The sequence below is a fragment of the Alligator mississippiensis genome, chromosome 4 (genome assembly GCF_030867095.1).
Source record: "Alligator mississippiensis isolate rAllMis1 chromosome 4, rAllMis1, whole genome shotgun sequence".
Classification (NCBI taxonomy): domain Eukaryota; kingdom Metazoa; phylum Chordata; order Crocodylia; family Alligatoridae; genus Alligator; species Alligator mississippiensis.
This window is the reverse complement of record NC_081827.1, coordinates 184,200,159-184,219,953: the sequence shown is the minus strand read 5'-3', so window position 1 is coordinate 184,219,953 and position 19,795 is coordinate 184,200,159. Positions and strand designations below refer to the sequence as shown.

General features: G+C 42.0%; 1 long non-coding RNA gene across 6 annotated transcripts in view; it reads left to right on the top strand.

Moving 5' to 3' along the window:
* The window catches only part of LOC106738353 (uncharacterized), a 264,293-nt gene that overhangs the window by 87,114 nt on the left and 157,384 nt on the right, over positions 1–19,795 (top strand). For all 6 annotated transcript variants that reach the window (XR_009462053.1, XR_002091701.2, XR_002091699.2 and 3 more), the window contains exon 2: positions 3,809–3,950. This is a non-coding gene — a long non-coding RNA (uncharacterized LOC106738353). The remainder of the gene's footprint in view (positions 1–3,808; positions 3,951–19,795) is intronic.

The window sequence follows — 19,795 nt, the reverse complement described above, 5'->3', positions numbered from 1 at the left end:
AAATCCAAGGTTACTTTGTTGGCTAAGAACAAATTTGAAAACCATCCTGAATCCTCTACCTCCTTTCTCTACTACCACTCTCTGCTCCCCCTCCCTTTCGTCAGATCTTGTCCAGAGCACCACTTGCTGGGACTGGAGAATCACATCCTTTCTTTAAAAAAATAAAAAGAATACCCACAGAATCAATTTTGCATTCTGAGTTGTAAAGCTATGGGGGTAGCAGACTTAAACATATACATATTTAAAATCCCCATCAGGCTGAAGTGTTCTAGTCAGTCAAATTTTGCATCTTGAGCTTTTCTAGCTTCTCTCAAGTAGAATATTTTATTTGCCAAACTTAAAGTTTTATGGATTTGAATATTCAAACTGCATAGTTTTGGCTGCTTTGAAGCAATTATCTCCTTTCATTGCACAGCCTTCAAAAGAAAATGTTATTACAGACAAATCATGAGGGAAACAGATGCAAAATACTCTGGGGACCATATGGCTGCACAAAGATCCATTTTGGAATCAGTGCCGTTGCTTTTATTTTTTAGAGTCCCTTGCATTTTCTTTATTCATAAGGGAACCTGGCTATCTTTTAACATTAATATCATCTGTGTAATGCCACAAGCTGTTTAGCCCAGACTTACTCAAAAGACTTCCTGAGTTGTATAATTACAAAAAGTCAGAGGGAAACAGACAGAGTCTGGTTAGAAACAGAATTAAACTTAAAAAACAAAAGTTACCTGTGAAATGAAACTTCTTTCAAAAAAAAAAGGGGGGGAGGGGGCGCAGTCCGACTAAAGAAACAAAGACTAAAGAAATAAGTAAGATTCAGGCATTAGCCATTTTGAAAATTAAACAGTATTTTTAAGCCTTAAGTGCCAGGGGTAGTGCATTCTTTTGATTATATAAATCAGTGAGTGTGTGGCTGTTTAGTTACTGCAGGGACCCATCACTCAAGAGAAAACTATTTATACTTTAAAGCCTGCCTGTGCCCAACTTTTATCTTAATCAACAATAAATTGAGGGATATAAGCTTTTTAGCCAACCGTACCAATAACTCTACAGATACTAAAAGCAATAATCTCTTGAAGTAGGTGCTTTAATTTGTTCAGTGTTGTACAGTGCCACACATACTGAAATCATGGCTTGATTGGGCTATAGCTATTGCCTTAGGATCAAATAGCATTGTGGTGGGAGCCATTGTATCGCTTGTCATGTTTATCCTTGATGGCTGAGAAATGTACAGCCTCTGAAGAAATGTCATGTTTTGTAATGCAGGTTGTTCTGCAGGAGAGTTTGTACCTCTTAATCACTTTGCCTAGTCAATTCATGCTGTACTTGCTTTCTGGGTGTTAGTGCTGATGTTCTAGGTCTAGGAGGAGGTGTTTTGCCTGTGTCTCATTTGTGACCATATCTTTTCAAGGATTGGTTTGTGTGTGCAAACAACTGAACTGGATACCCAGATTCTGCCAGCACCTTTCAGAAGTTGTTCAGTTCTCTTTGGATGAAGCTAGGTTGCTGAAGCACATTAGTAACTGTTCTCTGTGGATAGAAGTAGTGCCACTAGTTGCTTCTGTTTTTCTGAAAATCTCTGTATCTGGAAAAGTACAAAGATGCTCCATGTTCAACCACTCAAAAGACCTTTGCCATAACTCAGGTTGAATGACTGTCCTTATACAAAGATGCCTGCACGTAGTTGTCCTCTGAGTAGTATTACACATTCATTATGTGCATTCACAATTCAATGCCAGGTTTGCATTTTGCTGTACTGTACTGACAACTCTAAAAAGTGAACTTGTGAATGATGGTGCTCACACTGCCACATGAGCAAATTTCCCTACACTACCTTCTTAACATGTTACCTTCCCTGTCCTTGAAAGTGCCAAACTATTATTTGTCATGGTTGTGAATGACAACAGTGGTGTCAACTAACAGTATTTTTCTGGAAAGGGGATGCTTAGGGTGTTTGAACACTGCAGTGTCTTGCCAAGAAATAGTAAACTGCCTCCAGGTTTACTGGGCATTAGACTCGAACTGAGATGAAGGGCTACTATGTTAGCCTACTTCAAGTTTTTTAAAGTTATCTTCAGCTTTGACATGCTTAGTCTTTGTGGCAGTGGCCAGCAGGCATCTAATTGTTGCCTTTTTGCTTTGGGACATTTTAGAAAATGTCAGTGATGAGACTGACACATTTTGAAGTCCTCCCCTGTGATCTATATTTAGATCTCTAGTAAACTTCCTTTTACTAGCATGCCTACATTAGTTAGGTGTGCTTTCAATTTTATTGGCACAACTATTCAGATAAAAACCCCAACAACTTTCCATAGAGTTTTCTGGTAGAATTCTATTAGCGACCCATTATAGAAATGCAGTTTATAATGGCATAGGCAGGTAAGCTTCTTTGGGTAGGTGTGATATCTTTTATTAGACCAACTGAGTAGTTGAAAAAATGTTCTTTGCAAGCTTTAGGGCACAAGTGCCCTTCTTCAGGCATAGGGAGTCTCTGCTGTTCTGAGATCTCCAAGGAATGATAGAAACTAAAAGCATGACAGGATGTCATTGAGAATGTAAATAGGTGGAAATCAGGAAAACAAAGAGTAGGGAAGGCAGGTGGGGAGTGGGGGACAATGGGGAAATAATGCCAAAGGTAAGTAAGGGAGACTCTACTGTAATTGAGTTCTCCAAGGTAGAAAAGAGGCCATCTGTGAAAAAGTAAATAGCTGGAAATTAGGAAGAGAAAAGGTGGGGGTGGGGAGAAAAGTATAAATGGTAAATTTAGGCAGGTACCTGGTGAATCAGATGTCAAGCAGGTTGTAATGTGTCATAAATGAAATGCCTATATTGAGTCCATGATTTTTTGTATCCAGTAGATTTATGAAGTGAAGTTCATAAGCTTGTCTACAAAAGGTGTTTTGTGAGTTCCTTTTATAATGGCAATACAAAAATCTAGAAGTCTTGGTTCTGAAGTGATACCTTTTATTAGACCAACTGAGACATCACAAAAAAAAAATCCTTTTCTGCAAGCTTTCAGGCTCAAAGGCCCTTCATCAGGCTCTGGGAAAAGTATAGATGGTAAAAAGTCCCCGTAGGTAGGAAATACATTTCATTTTTTGCACAGTGGGAGCTGGAGATTGAACGCTATCCCTCTGGGTCCATGAGAGTGTCTTTGTGAGTTGTGCTGAGTTGATGTGTAGATCAGGTAGACTTCCTTCCTTTATAATAGCAAGTGTTCTTTCAGCTATGTTGCTTAAAATAATTTGTCAAATAAGTGAGAGGGATTCTGCTTATCATCAGGATCAACTGTAGGGCTTTTGCTGACATAACTATGTCACTTAGGAGTGTGATATCCCTTTCCCCTCTCTTGAGATAGCTGTGTTTAGTAAAGCTCAGCTTAGACCAGGCCTTTTCTTCTTTTAACCACAATATTTTGGTGTTGCATGGGTCAACTGCTGCTACTGTTCCAATGTAGTTTGATCCAATGTAGATGGGTTTTTTGCATGCTTCATTTACAGTTGCAGAGGAGGACCCAAAGGGTATGTCTATAGGCACAAAAGAGTTATGGGAACATACCCATGTGTTTGAATGAACTGGTATCTCTGCACAATACAGGCAAATAGACATAGATCTGGGAAAACCATCTGATGGGGAATAGAGTTAACTCACTTAGATTATATGCTAATGCTAGTGTCCTGATTTAGGGAACCAACCTAGCATGGGTATCTCTACACAATTGTGTATTTTAAGCTGTCTACATGTTCTAGTATTTAATTCCTATTACAGAAGCTTTCCCATATTGATTATTCTCCATTTTGTATTGTAGTAACTTCTGAAATACTTGGCCAAGAGTAGTCCTAACACTGCCCAATGAAGAAATCTTCAAGCCTACTACACAATCAGTCAACAACATACAAAGTTTCAGAGAAGACAAGGAAGTCTACATCAGGGATGAAGTGCCAATTCAGGTATTTCTGCTGTGAAATGTGAACTGTAATGTCTTAACTCAACACACACACTTCGTGGTTTACTCTTATTATAGTAGCACCTGCTGGCTCTGAGATCAAGGTCACACTGTACAATGTGCTCTATACACACACATATAGTGAAAGAATCTTTGCCCCAAGGAGCCTGTTGTCTAAATAGACAGCTTGGAGAGCAGAGGTGGTAGTGGGAGATATACACATGGGGAAAATTTTGTCAGTGTGTAAATGGAGGGACCTGCTGTAGTCCATAAAAGAAAGTGTTGGCAAAGCTAGGAAATAGTCAGATTTGCAGAGTTCTGACCCACAGTTTTTTGTCCACATGAAGTTGATCTTGTAGTTAACATCTTTATACGTCCAGCAAACCAGAGCCAATCCCACTTGACAGAGTGGTGAACAGAAGGGTGCTACATCAAAAGCCTTTTTTAGTGTAGCGTGGCTTCTGTTGATTACTAAATGAGGGAGGTCATAAAATGGCACAGTAGATACAGTGACTTTGTTTTCAACCTAGCCATTAATGGCTTGTATTCTCCAGGGAAACTGCAATGCAGCATTGTCTGATGTATCTCTGTTTATTTACAGTAGTTCTGACTGTATCAGCTTGTCTAACACTTTAGCAGGTGATGCTAGACCTCACAGAATGGTTATTTTAATATTTTTTCAATACTACCATGCTAAAGCCTAGCAGTGAATTTCCCCTTCAAAGTAGGAACTTGTACCTTTGTCATTAAAAGGTGGGGATAAATGGGGTAAAGATGGATCTTACTCCATATAGCAAACCCTAGAAATTAACCACCACAATCTCTCAAGTCCCAATCCAGTACTGTGGCACGTTCTACAAGAAGACAGAAGTGTGATAGTCAATTTTAAAAAAAATAGGAGTTGGGAGTGGGGGTCTGCCCAACTGAAAGTTTCTAAGTCTTATGCACAAACCATGATGCCATTGCCATCAGCACCTACTTCCAGTGGGTTCTCCACCTGATTCTGTTATGCGTAGCTTTAGCTATCAGAGCAACAGGCAGACTGCTTTCAGTCTGGGGGTCTCTGCGTGGACTAGACAGGCTTTACCATGGACCACTGCAAAGGACTGTAGAAGCCAGAAAGCAGATAAAACATTTACTTTTACTACTACAAGACAAGGCAGATTCTAGTAACTGATACTCATGGACACAACATTGATACCTTTCTTTGCTCTCCACCTTATCTTCTCAGTTAACTCTGGATTGATGTTTTACAGTCTATTTCTACATTAGTTCACAACAGGTATGTAGCAAGCAGCCACTTGGCTATTGTCAACCCCGATGACTGTCAGAAAGAAAAATGGGCTAGTATGATGAGGAATGTGGTGACTCACATGGATGGGCATCAAGGCCACTCATTTCCATAGGGCTGGCATAGAGCTGTGCAAAAACATGGTATCAGTCGAAACTATGCTGCTTGCAGAAAACCATATACTGTAACTTAAATTGATTCCACCTTGGACTTTTTGAGTGTCCGTACCTAGCCTGTAAGTTGCAATCAAAAGACACTAAAAAAACCCTGTAAGATTTTGTCATTTCAGCTACTTTCTTTATGGTAGGCTTGTTTGCGCATTGATTTGCACCTACCTATACCATTATCTCTGGGGTTGAAAAAAAACTAGCTATTTTATTCCCATTTTAAAAATAGATCAAAGGAATGATGAGGGGCTATGTCTTTGAAGGTTTAGCCAGAAAGTCTGTGGCAAAGGAATTATCTTCTCCTACAGTCTTCATTGGCCCATGGATAGAAATGTATCTTGGAAAAAATGTGCCTAGGGAAGTGGTATCTCACCATCTCCATTCTTCCTACCTTCTGGCTTGCAAGAACAGAAGCAAGCAGAGAGGAGGGTCCTTGTCTGGACTGTAGTTCTGCAGTAGAATTCATGGCTGCCAGGAAGGAAACTCACCCCATTTGTTTGCTGCTGAAGACCATCACCAAAGAGCAAAAAAAAAATTGCTGATATCAGTGGCAAAAAATGAGGGTTGCTTCTCTCCTGCTCTCCTCAGAAGCAGCAAATCCACTGTCGCTCTACAAAACTGCAGTTCCCAAAGCCCTGTATGCCCTGTGATACCTACTACCTACACTGGCTGATTCCTGGACCTGGAAAGTGATGGCACAGTGAGGCAGGCAGTATTGAAGTAAGCAGTAGTGTGGTGGTGAGGTGCCCCCCTGCCGTCTTTCTGTAGCCCCTCCCCTAGGCACCACCCAGCTCATGTGCCCGCTTGCCCACCCCACGTTATGCTACTGCCCATGGACAATTATAGACCTGTAAGCCATGCTGGAAGGCATTGCAGGTATCAGGTTTCCCATGTGCCATCAGTTGCAGACTATTGCTCAAACCTTTAGATACTGTTTTCTGGACCTGTGCAAATTGACTTTTCTTGGCATTTAAAGATCATATTTAACATAATATTTGTATCAACTCAGATTCTGTCCACCTCTGCATTGGTACAGTCCAGTTAAACTCAGTGGGGTTGTGTCTTTTTTTTTTTAAAGCTTCATTCTTTAAGAACCAGTCAACCTGCATTGATAATAGAATGAGCTTTTGCTTTTACCCTCTGTAGTTTAAAACCAGAGTCAAATCCATTCTGCTCCAAATGTCCAGCATAATTAGTAAAGCTGGCTGTACTGTGGGATGTTGTTGGAAGCTATGCTATCAGGTCCCTTTTCAGTGTCTGGTTGTGAATACATTTTCTTAAGCTATGCTAATTTACTTCATTCTGCATTTGTTCTACCCTCCAAAGTCCCTTCATTACCACAGGAAAGTCCTTGTTCTCTAACAGCAGCCAAAATATTTGCCACTGTTAGGGTGGCTATTCATCTGGTTTTATAGAGGACTGTCCAGTTTCCTGGTCCTCTGTCCTCTCTATTGATATGAAACTGGATGCCTTTATGTCCTCTATTTTTCATTGCTCAGCACCCTCCCCCTGCCCCCGCTGCCGACAACACTGTGGCTACCTGCAGGAGCTCCCTGCTCGGCACCACCATGCCCCCAGCGCTGCCGCCACCTGCGCAAGCTCACTGTGCCCCTAAAGCTTTGGGAGGCATGCAGCGTTCATAGTGGTGGGGATTGCACTAAATGCAACTGTCCTCTATTTTTGAGGTACCTCGATCGCTACTCTAGCCACTGTCCTTGTCTTCATTCCATGCAACAAAACCTAGCATTCTGTTTCTGTCTTCCTAACTCAATGAAATGCTGGCAGATTATTGCCTCAAGTGTTTATGGGCAATATATAGGACAAGATGATGTCTACAGAAGGTGTTTCCTTAGCTTGTGTGTTTTGGTATCATTGGTGATTTGTTTAAAATATCTGGACTCAAAGTCTATAAACACGGACCACAATTCTGTCCCTCAATGGCAAAATCAGTCAGTTTCTGATTGTGGAGCCCTCCTCTAGTCTTTGAGTGTAACTTTCCCTCCCATGAAAATGATGTCCCAGAGTTGAGCCAGACCTCAATTCTGCTCTTCAGGATTTTATTACACCAAAATCAAGCACCCTTCCATTGTACACATTGAGTGGCAATAATAATATGTAGTAGGGGATAGTCAGGGATAAATAGATTGTGAGGAAATATGCTTCTTGACTACACAAAGCTGTTCTTCATTAGCTGTTTAACATACTGCTTATGAAACAAAGGTAGGAAAGATTCATGATGCAAAAGAAGTTTGGAGGCATCTCTGTATATTACATAAGCACATCCTCCCTCACCACTCTGGGGTTCATAGGCAGATTGAAGCACAGAAAAATGATATGTTGAATATCCAATTGCAGTCTTCACAGGGACTTGCAGGGATCATCCTATGAGTCCTAAAAAAAACTTGTCCACAGTGTTTTGCAGATGGAATCTTAACTCAATAGTCTAGCAAATGTCTATATCTAGAAGAAGAAAAACTAACCACAAACAAAACCCCTTTGGTAACAGGCTATCTTGTCTGCACATAAGCCCAATACAGGTGTATATATTTGGTCAAATTAGTAGTGTTCAAATGATGGGACTCCCACCACTTTCCTCAGGAGCCTAGTCCAACATTAGAAAACAGATCATTGGTTTTCAGTTTCTTAATGTCTGCTCCTATTTCTTATTCAAAGAGTCAGATTAAATAATGCTAGATAGACTTCATTGTCCTCTAGTTTAGGCCAAGTGTGTATGCTATTTGCTTCCATAAAGATCATAATTCAAAAGTAATTGGGGGAAGAGGGTGCTTAAAGTTTTACATAAAAAATCACAACCTTCCAGTTTTCTGGAGGATTGGATGATTCAGAGAAAAATATCCCAGAGCAGTGAATGAGGTTCTGTCTGTCTCCCAACTGAGGCAGTTTTGGTATGCACTGAATTATTCATAGTGCTGATTGCTATTAGATATTCTGTATGTCACTATAGGGACAGACATTCAAAAAGCCTGAACCTGAATTGATTCAATCTTCTCAGGTTAGTCTAACCTTCAGAGATTGAACTGATTTGCAAGTGGATAGACAATCAATTTTGAATCAGGTAATGCAGGCACATGCCTGTAGTGGCTCAAGGTGGAAGTTGGGGAGGCACTAGAGCGAGCCATTCCTTCCCTTCCACCATGCTGACATGAGTGGGGCATGGCCAGGCCCTGGCAGGATGCTATGATTAGGAAGGAGTTTAAACCCCTACCCTGGCCTGCACAGTCCCCAGCCAGGGCATGCCTGGAGGGGGAAGGGGAAGCAGCCCCTGCCAGGCTTTTCCCCCTCTTGCTGCTCAAGGGGTGGGAAGTATTGCTGGATCTTGGACCCCAGCTAGCACTCTGAGGCAAAGCGGGTGCTGCTTGTGTAGACTGCATGCATCTGTTGATGATACTGAACTTTTCAGTCTGCCTTTCTCTGCTTCTTCATACTATCTGCAACAAACTGACAGCACTCAGATTGTCTATCAGCATTATCTAACATGCGGGTGGTATGGCCAAATGCTGACTGGGGTCCTTGCTGTGGGGGGGTGGATCCCTGGTTGAGCAGGGAGCAAGGGGAGGGTGGGGCAGGGGGAAGCCATGCAGAGGGTCTGGCTAGGGAGGAGAGGGGTGGGGCCAGCCCTGCTCTCTAGAGCAGACAGCACAGCCCAGCCCAGACTGAAAAGCATGCTGGGATGCTGGAGGACTTTAATTTAACTTAAACCAGGAAGGGGTCTGGGACAGAAGTTCCATAAACCAGTTTGACCAAATCAGTTAAACCTGGTTGAATGTAGTATCAGATTTATTTTAAACCAGTTTCAGCCATTTTGAAACTGGTTTATGTGCACTGAATTTATGTTCTGTTACAGATTTAAACCAGTTTCTGATCACTTAAACCGGTTCATGTGTAACTTCTGTCCCTAGCCCTGTGCTGCAGTTTCCCTAGGAGATTAACTTTGCAGCTGTAGTCCCCCTAATGGGTAGTATTCCCATTTGTTTCATATGAAGGGTCTTTCTTTCCAGTGGTGCTTGTTAATGGGCTCTGTCAGCACTGTTTGTTTACTGACAATGTTTCCTCAGTGCTCCTTGTTCTGAAGTGGTCTGGGTTGATGGAAGCATCGCCATAGTCCATCAAGTAGTGTGTCCATATTAGCAAAACATGGACTTCCCATCTTCCTCTTTAGACCAGTGTAACTCCACTGCCTGCATTAGAACTACTTCCAACTGACACCAAGGGGGAACAAAGGCATCTGACAGGACAACTGCTTCGGTAGAAAGTAGCTTCTTTCCTTTTTTCGCAAGACATGGTAGGAAATGTAAATCTCTCTTACGGGGAGTGGGGAGAGTGTAGACTTCTCATGAGGGAAAGGGAGAGCAGAGATGAAACAATACTATTGACTTATAACATAGAAAGCTTTATTCACTTGGTTGGTAAATGCCAAAGTTAAATTCAGCTGTGGTCCAAATGGAAGCAGGTCTATGGAATTCTCTCGCCCATGTTTCCACTTTTGCCAGGGCTGACTTTGGTTTAGAATTTATTTACCTTCCAAACTAGTGGAGACAAGGTGCTGGCTACTGTTGGCATATGCAAAGTTACCTGAAATCCTGCTCTATGCTAAAGAATTGTTGAACAAATAGCAGCTTGTAGTGCAACAGTCACTAAGTAGAAGAAAGGTTGATCAGTAACGTGGTAAAGCATATGTTGTAAGATAAAAAATAAAAATGACAGTGTGAAATGTTGCACTTGGGTGTTTCATAGTAGGCTGTCAGAGTAAAGATATGGTTAGATGAGCTCAAATTTTTAGAGGATAATTTGTTGCAGAAGCTGATGCCATGGGGCCCAAAGACTACATTCTGCAGTGTCTTGTGTATTCAGCGTCCCATGCTGCACAATTGACTAGCTTTAGTTAAAGTGCTCCTGCTGCCATTTTGAAGCGTGGACACTGAATACACCAGACATGGAAGCTGGCTGGAGTGTGCTAATTAGGAAAGTTCAACTATTTTCCCTTCTTTATGTACTCCTCCATGTAGAGTTCACCTCCCAAACAGGTGCATTCTACCCTGTAGCTTACCAGTTAACGTTGAACATGTTGAAGTTTGCTCAGTGGGTTTACTAGTACACACCACGTACAAATGCCTCGGAATGGCTAACATAACTTCTTTGTCTCTCTCCTGAAAAGTGTTAAATGCTAAAAAGTTTTCCTGTATGGACATACTAGGATGGTGGAAAATTGAACTTCATGCAGCAGGTGCTTGAGAACATTACTGTGTTCAGCAGAACAGGAAAGAAAAAGCAGACAGGAGGCTGATTTGAAGATGAGGGGAGGATCAGGGAAAAGAGGAACTTGCAGTCCTATTTGGAGCTATGCCTAAATGGTAGGCTGGCCTTGGCAATTATCAGCCATAAAATATAATTATCAAGTTTTCTGATAGCTCTTTCCTCAGACTGCTTTGGCATTCCAAGCGTGCCAAGAATGGAAACTCCTAGCAGTAGGACATTAAAAGTTATCCTAGCAACAAGCTATTTATTATCTGTTCTGCCAAGGAACCCCACTGTGCCAGGCACTAGAGTCAGACAGTTCTGCCCTGTGCGACTTACATTTTGTCTATTGGGTCTTCAAAAAATGTACTGGTGACAGCCATTACTGCTAGGTATCCTTTCAGAGAGATGGGGTAGCATGCCCAAATTTATATGGCAATGTCTTGCCTTTAGTTTGTTTGCTGAACTTGTCAGTTAGAAGTTCATTCCCCCAAATTTTCTTCCCAAGGATGTCTTGACTTGTATATCTGTTATCTGGTCACTCTTATCTTCTCATTCAATTGAAGAATTACTCAAGGAGACATGTTTGCTTTGGAGAAACACTCCTTTGACTATACCAGCAAAAGTAACAGGTACACCTTTGAAGGGGAACATTGCAAAATGAGTCATCTTCCTCTGTAACTTTGCCTTAAGGTCAAACTCATTCAATTCCTTGTGAATAACAGTCCCCGACGTGAATCCCTACAACAGAAGAGCCCTAGAAGTTCCCTTTAGTACAGACAAAACAGTTTCATAGATCTGCGGGTCCATTAAACTGGTTTACGGTAGTTTACCTTTACCATTGTACCCAAGTACTCTGTCACCTGTGGTTTACATATTGATAGTGTCATGCAGGAATGAAATGGTTTGGGGACACCCTTTGATCTCTCCTGGCTGTTTGTACAACGCTTTGCCAAAAATAGACTCTGATTTCAACTAGGAGTTGGATAACTTGGCAATTTGTCAGAAAGCCATAATGAGCCTACCCACTCCCTATTTTTGTGTAAACCTCAAGTGAATCAGCTTCTAGAAACAGAGTGCTCCAAGTACCAGAACCCCTCATGTTGCTTTAAAGAAGGATTTCTCATCCTCCTCGTACTACAGCGTCTCACAGCCTAGTTGTGAGCTCATTTGGGGCATGTAGGAGCCAGAATTTTCATTTGCAAAGGTTGGTGTTGCAATGGAATGCTTAGGGCTCTCTTACCTGTGCTCTGGTTCCCTACTCCCCTTACTATGACTGGGTTTTTTTGCTTACTGAAGCACGGCATTAAGACCTAAGGCCCAGGTAGGGTTGGTTACAGGCAATCTGCTTTCAACTGCCATTAGTCAAAATAAGGGAATGGCAGTGGCCTGGGGCACAGGAGATCTAGGTTCCCTTTCATCACAGGAATCGTATGACCTCGGAAGATCATTCAGATTCTGTGTCTCAGTTGCTAATCTGTGCAAAGAGATAAAATACTTCCCCTACTGCTTCCCTATGTTTATAAATTCTAGATTATAAATTCTTGGCATCATTTATATTAAGGCAGAAACGTGATATCATTTATACTACGCATAGTACAAATACTGTGGACGCTTGATCTGAACTGTGGCATGTAGGTATTAACTATGCAAATAGTCATAGTAATTTGTTATTCAGTGTTGGGTAGACAGAAGACGTGTAAGGACCTTCTTCATTTTTATGCAGCAGCACTTATTATTAGAATGAAAATGAGCAGTCTCATGTCTATTAAACACACCGCAGTACTACACTGAACTTCCCTTGTGGCAGAGTTTACAATTAGCACAACATTAATTTAATAGTTGAGCTTATGATCAGCATGGAAGTTATGTTAACTATTTAAGTTTTAGAATCATGTTCAGATTGCCTGGCCCATTTGAATGAGTGGGTTTGTTCAGGGTTCCCAAATTTACTTAGAGGCCAGCTCCAAACTCGAGACCACAGCACTGCCTCAGGTAACCCTGGATGTAATGATACTGTGTAAGTTCTCAAACCTGGGAGGGCTGGAACAAGTATGAAGCAAGAAAGTGAGCTGAGATTCTGAAGTCAGGTGACAACATTTTAAATCCTCAGGGCCAAAGGGTCAAATATATTGTTTTGCATTGAATTATAGGGGTAAATGTGAGTTGACCACTTTCTCCTTTCTTAAATCATAGCAGTTGAATATCTACATTTCTTAGGTTTCTCAGTCTTTTATAACTATATTAGTGTGGGATGGAAAGTCTCTAGAGGTGTAGGATATATGACATATATGTGATGGGGAGACTAGAGGTGCAAGTAGTTTGCCTCCCTCTTCCCTTGACATGTCTGGTGTGACTAACTCATTTGGGACTCCAAGGCATTGCCACTGTGCTAGGAACCTCTTAGGTCCGTCCCCACTAAATCAGTTCACAGTGCAGTCGCATCCCTTGTGACACATTTTGCCTAGATCAGAGGTTCCCAAACTATGGTACACATAAGCCTGGGAGTACACAAGACATCTTTGGGGGGGTACGCAAGAGAAATTGTGTAATGATGGATTTAATTTTCATTATAATAATTAGTAATTAAGGGGTTAAAATATAAAAAGTATGCTGGTGGGGGTATGAAGGCAGCTGATAAATCTGAAAGGGGGTACGCAATAAGAAAAAGTTTGAGAACCTCTGGTCTAGACCCGATCTAAAAGATCCTTTAAACAGCAGGAAGCATTCCTCCCTTTGTCCTTGTTAATAATACAAGCATGTTCCCAGGCTCTGATCTAAAGGACATTTAAATAAACAGGAGTCTTTCCACCGACTTCAGTGGGCTTTAGAGCAGCATCTAAGGTTCTGTTTTAACAGGATGAGACCACTGTGAACATCTCTCACTTTGTCCAGTCTCCTGTTCCAAGCTGTTGATTTCATACACAAACCCACAAACCAGTATCAACCTTTTTTTACTAAAAACAAGTACAGTGGACTCATCACGTGGCCTTCTATGCATGAAATATTACATACAAGGTATAAATTAAATGCACATATTTATGATGGCACCATTTAAAGCATGATTGATACAGAAGTGTGATTTATGATGACAACTGCATAGCCCAGAGTGACTGCACCATCTGGCTGGATTTGTGGTTACTTGTTCAGTCGCTTTTGTAACTTTTCGGTGTTTTATTCCACACTTTGCATTCTTCTGCCAAGTCTGTGAACCTGGAAATGAAGCTGCCTAGTGCAGTCAAGCAAATTCAATATATGAATGTCCTATCCCCTTCTGAATGTTTCTGGTAGTGATTCATCTTTATGGTTATGACAAATGCTTGACTGATTTTTTCCTTTCAAACTTTTATGAGCCACATCTAAAAGATTGCTGCCACCTTTACAAAGCTCAAGAAATGAGGGAATGTGGCTGGTTGCATAAGAAAAAATCCCTTTTTTCTGTCAGAGGACAACTTCAGAGTTAAGAGGTTGGGAAGAGAAGAGATCTTGTGAAAGACCACCTAATGTTGTCCTCAGATACTTGAATTACAGTGTAGCCTGAAAGCACACAACCAACATCAGGACTCCAGTATTTGTGTACATGCAAGGTCTAACTTTCACAGGTATTGAACACAGCCCTTACTGATAAGCAGCTGCACTGAAATCAGGTGAAGCAGTACAGAGTTCAGTGCAGATTGTTAAATCCACCTACAACTGCTGGTCAATACTCAGGCAATTAGCCTATGACTGTGCTAGCGGAGCCATGCTGCTATTGTTATCCAAGCTAGCTCATTATAAGCCAGCTCAGGCATGCCTGCACGAGCTGTAATCACAGCCTCAAACTGCACTGCAGATATGGTGTCAGTCATAGGTGTCAGTACCTTTCAAAAATATAAACCTAAAAACAAACACCCTTTATAGTAACTTTTTTGAAATGTGCAGTGTTTCTAGACAGGCAGGCAAACAATTTATTCCTAATATATGAGACCTGGGGGCCTTTCCCCAAGATCTGTAGATCCAAAACCAGATTTCCCAAGTCCCAGTCTAACAATTTGGTTCCAGCCAATATTACAGAAGGTTTGTCATTTATAGCTGTACTTGCCAAGTCTCCTCCTGTTAGCGTTCTCTCACCAGTACTGTCAACTTGTATTGGTTCCCCAAGCAAGATAAACTACAGCAGCAAAAGGCCTTTTCTGCTGGTTATAATAAAGTCTTCCCTAGATTTTGCCAATCTGAGTGTTACAAAAGCCATCTCCATAAGCAACCCTATTATAATGGCAAAGATTGCAAGCAGCAACTACTCCTTATCTCATTCCTCATCTCCATGGGAGGTAGGAGGAATTGCAAGAATTATTTAATTATTGCTAAAAGAGGCTATGATCTACAGCAAGTTTTAAAGAGGAATCAGTTTAATAGGTATGTCCTCCAAAAAAGCCAGAGATGATTTCTGATAGGGCATGGCAAGTGCCTCAGACTGTGATAATCAGCAGAAGTCATAGAGGCCAAACACTTCCTGAGACTTGATTAGACTGGGGAAATAACACTATCCTAAATTTTAAATGGTCTTTTGTGTCTTAAAGAATTTGAACCAGTCAATAGCTATGCTGACAATTATAAGAACTCAAGAATAAGAATCCCTGATTATTGGAGTATGCCATCAGCTACACATACTCTATGCCAGTTTAATGTTATTAGAGCAATTAGGACTTATCTTTAGGGATTTTGTTGCGTTTTAATGATGATGACAGCACAGAAGGTGCAGGTTTTTGACATTTTGCCTATAAATGGGCTCTGCCTCCTTTTACACCTGTACAAAAGAATTACCCCCATTTTAGTGAATCAGTGAAAGATTCTGTTCATCTCAGTCAATCTGCATTCCCATGAGTCAACAGCTGCAGCTCAGCAAGAGCCACAGGATACAGAGTCAACAACACAAAGCTGGACTGTCACCTTTCCCTTGGCATTCTAGGTGAGAACAATAGCTTTTTGTCCCTCTAAAACTCAGCTGCTCTCCCTGTCCCTAACTCGGTTTTGAAAGAAAAGTCCTAGCCCAGAAAAGGTGCAGATGTGAAGTTCTTAGTGCTCAAACAGTTTCTGGTTTTGAAGACTATGGAAGGGCTGTTTTACAAAGTTGTGCCTCACAGCTGCTGCCTTTTTGCTTCTACTCTTGCAGATGAATCTGTAAAAACCAGCTCAAGTCATGAACTGCTTTGATCTTGAATGCTTTCCTCAGCACTTTGTTAGTCACTGACATTTTAATATGCAGAATATACCACCAGTGCGATCCACAAGCCTTTTTTAAACAGAAATGTTATGCTTACTTTCTTTGGTACTTTATCACTAACACATGCTTCCTCAAGCTCCTAACAGAAGCAGAAAGAGCAATGGACTATTTTTAAGGAGATGCCATCAATTACTACTCCATTTCTCTGGAGCCTCATTCCTGTTTACTTGCACACACAAGTCCCATGGACCTCAGTGGAATTATGCTCATGTAGAAAGCTGAACTTTTAGTATGTACAGGATCTAAGACTGGTTAAGGAACTGCTTTATCATCTTGGTACATAATATCAAGATGTACGTTTTATTAGTAAGGGGTGATACCATTAATCCTGGTGGAAGCTGCATGCAGGGTGGAATCTATATTGGAAGGTGTTAAACCAATGTGCAGCATTGTTCATACAGCCCTGCAGAAGTTTCCACTGATAGCGGCCTACTAACTTTGCAATGGTTGAACCCATGTGCTCTTGAGCATCTGTTGGGCTGGGTTGACTCCAGCAGTCTTCCTTGGGTAATCCTCCTGGGCATAAAGCATTAACCCTTCTGGAAATGTGATCAGTGCTGGATTTCCAGCAGTGTAAACTCGCCCTTTCCTAGAGTTATGTTCTGACAGGAACTCTTGTTTCTACTTTACCCCTCGCACGAAGCAAACACTCACAGACCTTGCAGTGATTTCTGATGATAATCGTTTTATTTAGACAATATGAAAGGTAAACCTAAGTCATTAAAATATCTGTATGCTATTTTCTGCTTTGGTTTCCTCTTCACGCTTCATAATTCTATGGGATTTAATAGTCTAAGCTGTATTAGCCTATTTCCTTCCCCATTTCCCTTCTGCTTGCAAGTTACAAGCTGCTGAATCCTGAAGCTGTCACAGTAACCTCCATGAAGTTTGAAAAAAGCTCAACAAAATGAGTCCTTATCTTGGGGTGCAGACAGTTAAATTTGCAGTGCAATTGGCCCCCTGAAAGTGCCCTACAGCTGAGCTGTGACAAATGTGCATGGCTGCAGAGCACTTTTAAAGTAGCTGATCATGTGACAGATTAACTCTCAGGCTGGGCTGATGCAGTTCATCCCTGCCCCCAGTGCTGACAGCAGGAAGGAAGTGGGGAGTGGGAAGCCAGCAACAGTGACCAGTAGTGACCTGCTTTGCCCAGCCTGAGCTGGAGGGGAGCCCAGCCTGAACTGGATCAGAGACACCCCCCTCGCTTCTGGCCCTCCCTAGCCAGCCCCCCCAGTTCAGGCCAAGCAAACCCCAGTGGGCAGGTCACTGCTGCTGGCTTCCCCCTTCCTCCTCCTTTTCTGCTGATAGTCCCAGAGCTGGCAGGGGTAACAGGCCCAGGCTGGGCAGAGGGGCAGCTCCTTAGCTGGGGAGAAGGGCTGCTCTTTTCACTGCTCACCTGCAGCCAGGCTCAATTTCCCTCCCCCACACCCCCCAACCCTACAGGCGAAAGTCTGTTGGGTTGGGGGGGGGGGGGGGGATGCTCTAACTCATGGCCCTTTAGGTAAAATGCCATGATTTAGAGTGGGGACCTGCACATATGTCAATGCATGCCCTTGATCCTTTATACACAAATGCCTTATCCCTCTGAGGAGATCCAAATGCTTCAAAGATATAAAATTAATTTTTGCTGTGGAGGTGTTTAGTGAGTTGCATACACTGTAAACATCTGAATACAGTTGGGGCTGGCAATCTATGGCTTGCACAACTATTGGATCTAGCCCATGGTGCTGGAGGACTTCCTCAATGTTTCAGTGGTGGGGAGCTCCATCTGTGCCATGGCCCAGCTGACAGGTGGATGTGGTGGCACGGAGAAGTGGCAGTGGTGGCAGCCAAGTCCTAGCAGTGTCCCACTTCAGACCCGAGATGGGTCATCCTGGCACACCACCAGAAAAACTCGCTAACTGCTAGAGTAGATCATCCCAGAGCTTCTCACATAGAGAGGGCTGTGCTTTACCTGCTCTGCCACATTTTCTACAACTTTGTATGCTCCATAAGGTTATATATACTTCAGAGCTGTAAAAAATCTGTTAGACCCACTGTTTATCCATGCTGTCTGGTATACAGCCCAGTTTTGTATGTGAGCATAAAAAGTATAGAATTATTGGCTGGGATGAGACCCAAGTCTTATTAATGTAAATGCGCTTCTAGTTAGCTGCACTTCCTTGCCTGCAGCTTTTTTTTTTTCTGTAGATTTCCTTGTGATATGCTCTAAGGCTTTTCCCTTAAAAGCACTACCTAAAATAAAATGCTTACAAGTGAAGTGAAGATGCATATCTTAAAAATAGAGTGCTATCAAAGAAGTGGCAGAAGGAGTAGGAGTCTGTTGGGTGTTTGAGCAAAAGGTACAGCTGAGGATACCTTGCCTGGTAGCTAGGGGGCACACCTGGACTCTTTTGCCTCCTGATCTGATGTGTGACTTCGGGTTTCCATTCTCCCTGCTGCTGTTTTCACCTTTTGTCTAATTAGTCTATAAATACTTTGCAATAGGGACTGTATATATCTGTGTGTACAGTATCTGGGGCAGTAGGATCCTGAACTTGTTGGCAGCTTATCAGAGTTACTGAAGTACTACTGCTGTGATTTTCAGCCTCTTCTTTTCATCCCCTCCTAACACCATACAACATGCAAGGATTTCTAAATAAATCCTTAGCTAACACGTTCCTCTTCCACATCCAAATTACAAAAAAAAAAAAAAAAAAAGAAAGAAAAGAAAACCCCCTTCTATGTCCCCCATCCTTCCCCCACTAGAATGTTCCCTGACCAAGCGTAAAATTCCTGTTCAACTTTCACAGTCACAATGCACATCAGCAGAAAGGACAAATGCAAAGCCTTGTGATGTCTAACCCTGTTTTATTGGCTAACCTGAAACATTGAGAGGTTTCTGCTGCTTTCCCGCTCCAGCAGCTTTGAACAAAAAAGAGCTTTGTGTTAGTGGCGGGTGTCTTATTTTTAATGAAGGCATGCTTGTGCTTGTTCTGCAGTCTGGAGACTAGCAAAGAGTCGCCATCAAGCTCATGCAATAGAAAAGAATGGGCAGGTCTCTCTTTCCTGTGCTGTGCTTCAGATTAATAAATTGCAACTGTTAAATGCTGAACACGCTCCTTGCCAGCTTGGCTTTGGAGGAGAACCTTCCCTTACATAGATCCAAAGATTTTTCCAGTAGCTTTTTTTGATGGGGAAATGGGAAGGATGCACACAAAAAGCAGTAGCAAAATTTGGAAGGCTTGGGTCTAGAACTAAGCTAACTACAGTATTCAAATAGAGCTGTGAGGAGGGTTTACCACGCTTCCTCATGACTGCTGTGGATGTGTAACTTTGCTGTTTTATAATGTGAAACACAGCGGCTTGTACTAATTCTAGCCTCTAGTCCTGGAAGTGGCCCTCTATTTTCACTGTTTCTAATGAAAGTTCAGAATACAGCACAAGGAAGTGTTCCACTTCTAGCATAATCAAGCCTGTAACAAAATGGAAATAACCCTGTTCATGCTGATCAGCAAAACTGAGCTAGAGCCCACCTTAGATTGGTGGGGACAGCAAGTGGGAGTCAAGTGAAAGGCTGACTGTGGTCTCTTAAGCCCTTCCTGTACAATCCAATCACAAATTCCACTGAAATAGGAGCGTGCTTTTCACTGGAAGGTATTTACTTTTGGTGAATGTCTAATTGGCTTTATACCTGTGTGGCTAACCAGATCTTTAAAATCAAGTACAGCTATAGTGTAGAGTTGGTTTTAGGAGGCTTTAAGTGGAATGATTGATTTCAAAGCTACCTAGACTTGGACTAAGTGCCTGTCTTTTCTGACACGCGCAGCACAGAGTAGCACAAAAGGGTTCTGATCATTTCTGCTGTATGGTGCTTCAAGGCAAGTAGAGAC